Below are 7,100 nucleotides of genomic sequence, written 5' to 3' on the forward strand. Positions count from 1 at the left end.
TTCCTTGCTTGTTCCACTTCAATCACACGGGCCACCTTGTTCCTGGAATAAGCTGAGCATGTTTTCACATCCGAGGCTCTGCATTTGGATTCTCTTTGTGTGGCGTGCTCTTCCCTCAGGTAGACCCATGGCTTGCTCCCTAAGTTTCTTTAGGCTCAGATGTCACCTTCCCTGACCACTCTCTATGAAATAGCGGTCAGCGGTCCTCTATCCCTCTGACCGCTGTACTTGCGTATCCTTTCTTTCTTTCTTTCTTTTTCTCCATAGCACACCGTCTGTTTCTTGTTTTGCTTGCCTGTTTAGTATTTGTCTCTTCCTACTAGAATACAAACTCCATAAGGGCAGGAACTTTGTCTTTTTAATTACTGTTGTTTCCCCAGCATCTAGAACAGTGTCTAATACATGATAAGTACTCAGTAAATATTCAATGACAAGAATTAAAGCTGAATAGATGAAAGAAGCAAAGGGCATGACTTCCATTCACAGGCGTTTGGGCTTGAGACTGTAGGCAGTGAGGAGACTAGGATTTTAAGAGAATTAATTAGCAATATTTAGATTTATTTTAGAAAGATCATTCTAGCAACTCCTTGGAAAGTCGATTAGGTTGAAGTTAAGTTAGAAGAAAGGGGACCTATTAAAAAAAAAAAAAGAATACTCGAGATAGCCTGGGCGAGAGTTGGTAAAAGCAGAGACTCATCTTTTTCCGTTTCCCACAGTACATAATGTGGACTCTCCCATGTAGATTTTCAATTAATGTATGTAGTAATAGAAGTGTAATAACTCCTTTTCTGTGATAAATATTTATGAATGATTATGCTGTGATAAGCTTTCTGCAGAGTTCTTAAAGCTATTAAGAAAAAGGTTTCTGTCTTTTTTACAGACTTTCAACTTTAAAAGCAGATATTCAACTACCTGGCTAATTCAATTTAGCAAGCATTTTTCTAAAGATCGGTTTCTATGTGCTTATCATTTGGTGAGCAAGTGTATAATTCAGTCCCTGATCTGCTTAGGAGCTTTGCTTGTGGAAAGAATAGAGGAAATGTAAACCGTCATGTAACTGTGGTTCCAGACAAAATGCAGTTTTGTTCTGGGATGGGTATATGGAAACATTTCGTCTGTTACTATTGTATATCATATGAATCATTTATTTTTAAGATATAGACTTTTAATAGAACATCTAATGCAAAATCTATGAAGAATACTTAAAACGATTTTATGATTCAAGAGACACTACAAAATCTTGCTAACGTTTTATTCTGAAACTAAGTTATGGCTATATTCATAGATATTCCAGTTTAACATATAGAAAATGCAAACTTAATTGTCTATGAAGATAAAGAATAAATTAATTTAAATCATAGTGAAAAGTTTAAGAAAAAAGAGTCATCACGCATTGTAAAATCAACAATTACATTGAATAGAACAGGCAACCAGTCATTTACGGTGTGGGGGGCCTTCCATTTCCAAGGAAGCAAGTAGCTGACCCAGAGTATCTCCCATCTCTTGTTGCCAGTGGAAGGCGTGATTCAGGGATGTTTGAGGTTCTAAATACTGCTTTAAGGAGATACAGAAGAAAGAGCTTTTAAGAGGTTGGCGACATTAAGACTATTACAGGGTTTGTCATTTTAAACCTAATAGACTATTGGTTTGAATGACTTTGTTCTGAAATATTTATTTTTCTGTTTAAATATTCATTGCTTTGAGATGGCAGAACTCAGCCTCAGGGGAGAGTTTGGGCTGGCTTTTCTCCATGAGTAATTTGAAAGAGGGGTGGGTGGGTGTGCATGTTGAAGACAAGTGATTGGCTGGCGAGTTTGTAGTATTGTTGTTGGCCAAACCTATACCTGTTCTTAGACTTGCATATGCCAGATGCTATAATTCATTTTTATTCTAAGCATGAAGTTAAAGTATATTGTATTTCCTGATTTATTTATCATGTTTGTAAGGGCACTTAGTTCTCTCCTGCACTGCATCTCCCCATTGTAGCTGTTGCACACTCAGACTTTGGGTCCCGGTCCTTCATTTAGGCTTGCATTGCACTAGGTTTGCATTTTTGAAAAAAACTTGGCGTTTATTTTCATCTGTGGGTTCCATATAAGAGGGCAGTCCTCCGCTTTCAGGTAAGTTACATTTGTGGTCCCTGGTACTTGCCTTTCATAACCTATTTCCTCTCTAATCTCTGCCCTTCTTCTAGAGGTGTAGATATTTCAGAGCATTTTCTGGAGGCATCTGCTGTCACCATGATTCTCTCCCACTCTGCTCAGCCAAAAGCCTCTAAAGCAGTCTTTCTCAGGGTGATACCCAAGCCACTTGCCTGTACCCAGAGTGCAGGACCCTGCTCTAACTCACTGAATCATAGTCTGTTGGGAAAAGATCTTGATTTAAAAATAAAAAAAGTTCTCAGAGTGCACAATAAAATGAGACTCTGCTCTCAAGGAACCAGGTAAGAGATGAGTATGGGTCTGGGGGCACTGGGTGTAGTGGCCGTGGGTCCATACCACATGGGGTTGGTGGTCTTCTTGAGACCGCAGCAGGATTAGATATGTTCCTAGACTCCTTTCTTGGAATCAGACAATACTTTTCCTTAAAATGATATTTCAATTGGTGATTTGGCTTTTTAGTACTATATTCATTATCATATAATTCAATCTGTTTTTGTGAGCTTCCTTAGGATCCCAGCCATCGACCTAAGTTACAAACAGCCAAACAAAAAATGAACTGTTGGAATCTATGGCCAGGCCACCCTGAACAAGCTCCATCCTGTCTGATCTCAGAAGCTAAGCAGGGTCGGGCCTGGTTAGTACTTGGATGGGAGACCACCTAGAAGACCAGGTGCTGTAGGCGTAAAAAAAAGATAAAAAATAAGGGATTGTAAACTGACAAGGTCCTTGCAATCTGTGAGGTCAACTAAGGCTTGCCTCGCCTAAAAAAAAAGTGGGGTGGCGGTGGGGAGATGAACCTTTGGAATTCAACCTGAACATACAAACTGGCGACTGCAAGAAAACTTCATGTATAGGTTTTTCCTCCCAATTTCTAATTTACCTACAGATTGTCCGACATCTTATGGCTCTGGATATAATTTATGTTCACTGTGAAAGAGAAAATATATTTATCTAATTTACTTTTGCTGCTATTAAATTTAAGTATATTGGTAAATTGAGAATCTAGAATAAATTTCACTTTCTGTCTAGTATCATTTTACTTTGTACATGTTTATCTATTTTACTTCTCTGGGTTTTCTTCTTGGTCTGTCATTCTTCTAAATAGTTTTTTTAAATACTTTAATTGATTCTAAATAATCTTAAATCCACTGTTCCGTCCTTATCTTTCTATGATAAAAGTTATTATAGCACTTTTTTTCCCTTTGGTCACAGATATCTGGGCAGAAGTCACTGCTTTTTAGCACAAGAGCTGTGAAGATTGAGAGGCCTTTCCTTAGGCCCTCGCCACTGAAAGCTTTTTGTAAATTCTGAAAAAAACAGGCAGAGTTTGGAATTTGAGCCTATCTGAGCAAATCTCAGGGGATAAAAATTATATAATTTAGTAAGTGCTTAAATACAAAAATATTTCCTTTCTGTTTCAAACCTGGAGAATTAATTTCCATTTATCTACAGCATTAAGAAAATGACGGGTGAAATTGGCAGTGGTGATGAACTGGTAAGAAGATGCTCTACCTGAAGAGCAAAGTGCTTCTTTTTATGATGGTGCAAATAAAGTTAATATTGATCTCTTTCTATTGGTGATTCATTCTGATCATAGATATAATATGGGAAGTGGGAAACTTTTAAGATAGGATTTGCAGCCTTTTAACTAGAAACAGCACAGTAGCTGATTAGATATAAAAGTGAGATGCAGGATTACCAAACCAAAAAAAATTGAATGATAAGGAAAAATAAAAGGGAAGATAAACAAATAAAAACACCCTTCTCTCTCCAAGATTATATAGATTTTAATTACTCTGGAAAAATGAAGAGTGTTACATTTGGGGCCATTCTATGTTCCCTTATAGTACTTTATGCTTAGCTTTATTTGTAGCTAATAACAACATTGATGTAATTATTAGTTGGTGTGCCTTGCTCACCTTTTAAATTTGATCCTACAAAAGCAAAGTCATATTTGTTGCCCTGTGTCTCCTTCCCTCCTACAACCAGCATGTTGTAAATGCTTAAATGTCAGTAAATAATTGATTCAAATAATACACAGAAAAATTAAGTAGGAACAGAGGCTGTGTGCTTGAGAAACAATAACAAAACAGGCTCATATACTCCAAGTAGTATGACTTGTAAATAATGAGAAAACTTTTCTTTAAAGAGTGAATAAAGGTGAGTTCATAAGTCCTGAAAAGTGACTCTGCAACTATAATAAATCTTGAAAAGTCATCTTGGTCTGCCCGTTCCCTGTAACTGGTTGTTTGCCAGATTCTTTAAATTCCACGCACAACATCCCTTGATTCCATTTTCTTTGCCCAGCTACACTCGTTTAAGCCCAGGTGTCTTCTCCACTCTGTTCCAAAGCCTCCTGTTTCTGACTCCTGATTGCCCCCCACTGGTGTATCCCACATGCTATTAACATTGCATAAGCTGTGATTCGGTTATTCCCCTATTTTGATTTTGATTCTTTATCACCAAGAAATAGTAGTTAAATTCATCAATAGCTAGCTGATTTAGATATTAGGATACTCAATATAGAGAGCAAAATATCATAAAGGATAAAGGAGAGGTTTCAAGTAAGTCGGTTGGCTGGGAAAAATGGTTAACTCAATCAGCAGAAATATGGAAAAGATTAAAAATTTCTTTTTAGACATAACAATTGGTAATGGGACAATTTGTAGTGGGACACCAAGGGTGGAAGGGTTCAGTTTGAGCTGGAAATAAGCACCTAGAAGAACTGGGAGGAAAGAAACCTAATTAAGTAGAGTGACTGGCACCGTGTTAATGAGTTTGACTTGCTCTCAGTTCTCACAACATCCATATGATGTAAACAGTCCATTTTGCAGATGGAAAAACAGGCTAGAAAGGGTTAAGTAATTCATCCATATCTGGCAAGAGGTACAGTTGAGACTTAAAGTCAGGTCTGCCTTTCAGGCTCATGCTCTTTTTTTTTTTTTTTTTTTTTTTTACTCTAGCTCCCATGAAGGTTTGGGAGAAAGGACAGGCATAGACCTAAAAAATATTTGGGAGTCACTCAGGTAGCTAATGGTTGAAGCTCTGAGATTGCTGTGGGAGAGGGAATAGACCAATAAAAGGATTGATACTTGGTCCTTGGGTTATACCTTTTTTCTGTTAGATGAGACTTTACTGTGATAATATACTTGAATTTAGAATGAAAACATTTAGCATATTTCACATTGTATACCAAAATACCATATATGATAATGTATCTGTTGCGTCTGTTACTACACATAATTTAAAGGAAAAAGACACCTGTGGCTGTCTTCATGTTGTAACAGCAGAGTGTCTCTCATTAGTTGCAACAGAGACTGTATGGCCTGCAAGGCCTAAAATACCACTATCTGGCCCTTTACAAAAAGAGTGCTGACCCCTGCTTTCTACCATACTTCCTTTCTAGGAATAGCATCACGGACCAAGGGATTATTTGACTTGATCCTTGATGGCCAGCTAAGTTTTTCATTATACATGAGTATTCTTGGTAGGGGATGCAGCATGAGGAATGACATTGATCCCTGCTGTGACAGCCTGGCTGTGATTTGGGAATAGTGAATAGTCTAGATTCACTGTGATACAGAATTAGAGTTAGGGGTTGTATATGATAGGACCAGTGGGGAAGGGGAAATGATAAAAGACCCCACTGGAGATGCCACGTAGAGTAAGTGGCCTTAGAATTGGCTTGGATTTGGATTTGAGTCTGCTCATGCCAGTTATTAGCTTGATTGCTTTTGATAAGATACTTAACCTTTTAAAATGTCAGTTCCCTTATCTGTAAAAAGACAAATGAGAATACCTACTTTATAGGGTTGTGAGAATTTAATGAATGAATGCATATAAAGTGTTAGTGTATTGCTAGATATATAATAAGCTGTTAATACAGGTAAGGGAGGGGGTCTAGAGGCGTCGAGAATGTATTTAGTAGGCAGTAGTGAACCTTTGTGACACCAAGTTGGTACTCATACAGATTACTCTGAATTGTTTTTGCATAATTCCAGTAACCTCCCTAATGTGACTGTAAACTCCTGAGAGGCATATTTCTTTTTTTTATGATGTCTTCAGTGCCTACAACAGTTGTAGAGCCATAGTAGGTATTTGGTTGATAATTCATTTTCTCAGATGAGATATCCTTAAGCTGCTTATTAGTCAGTGCTATTAAAAACAAAACATTTTCATACCAAGTACAGAGGTAAATTCTTGCCTAGAAATAATCATATAAACGTCATGTCACCATTTTTCTGGGAGCTATAGTACTTCTCTTCTAAACTTATAACTCTGGAATATGGCCTGGAAATTTAACAGAAATCAACAACCATTTAACATTTTTTTGATAATAATAAATACTTAGGGAAATTTTCAGACATCGCAGAGTATATGAGATAAAATATGAAATCACTCCGATCCCAATTTCATTCCCTTAGTACATAAATATAATGGTTTTTGTTTAACAAAACTAAAAAGGCATTCCTATAAATAACAAAATAATCTGCCAGGCGTTTCTTCTTGAACTCCTACCAGAGGCTTACGTTTCCCCTCTTTTTGGGAAGCAGTTCGGCGTCAGCCCGTCTTGCATCTCTTTGAAACATGTAAGCGCCAAGGCTACAAGTGGATCCTATAGAATGTTTTTATCTTTCTTCCCCTATCTCCCACTGCTAATTGTGTTTATTCAAGTGACTGAGCCAGCTTTGCCAAGACTACCCCCGTGGGAAAGTTAATACTGTGCGTGGTGTGCCAGGGGATCGTTCCCAGCAGGGCTGAGGTACAGAGTGGAAGCTGGTATGAGAGACAAGTCTGAGGAGCCAAGGCAGAGCAGAGCGTTCGAAGTCCCCTTTGCCATGTCATTCGTAACTGAGGAAGAGTGTCTTTGAGCCTTTACTGGTTATTCAATGGACCCTCCGTGTGCCCTGTAAGATTATATTTATGCCTGGAGTTGGA

General features: G+C 37.8%; 1 protein-coding gene and 1 pseudogene across 16 annotated transcripts in view; both read left to right on the forward strand.

Moving 5' to 3' along the window:
* RBFOX2 (RNA binding fox-1 homolog 2) overlaps window positions 1–7,100 on the forward strand; it is a 164,185-nt gene that overhangs the window by 98,254 nt on the left and 58,831 nt on the right. The gene's annotated exons all lie outside the window — the stretch shown is intronic.
* On the forward strand, window positions 2,727–2,844 carry LOC112481943 (annotated as a pseudogene).

The sequence above is a fragment of the Pteropus alecto genome, unplaced genomic scaffold (assembly GCF_000325575.1).
Source record: "Pteropus alecto unplaced genomic scaffold, ASM32557v1 scaffold94, whole genome shotgun sequence".
In the NCBI taxonomy this organism is placed as follows: domain Eukaryota; kingdom Metazoa; phylum Chordata; class Mammalia; order Chiroptera; family Pteropodidae; genus Pteropus; species Pteropus alecto.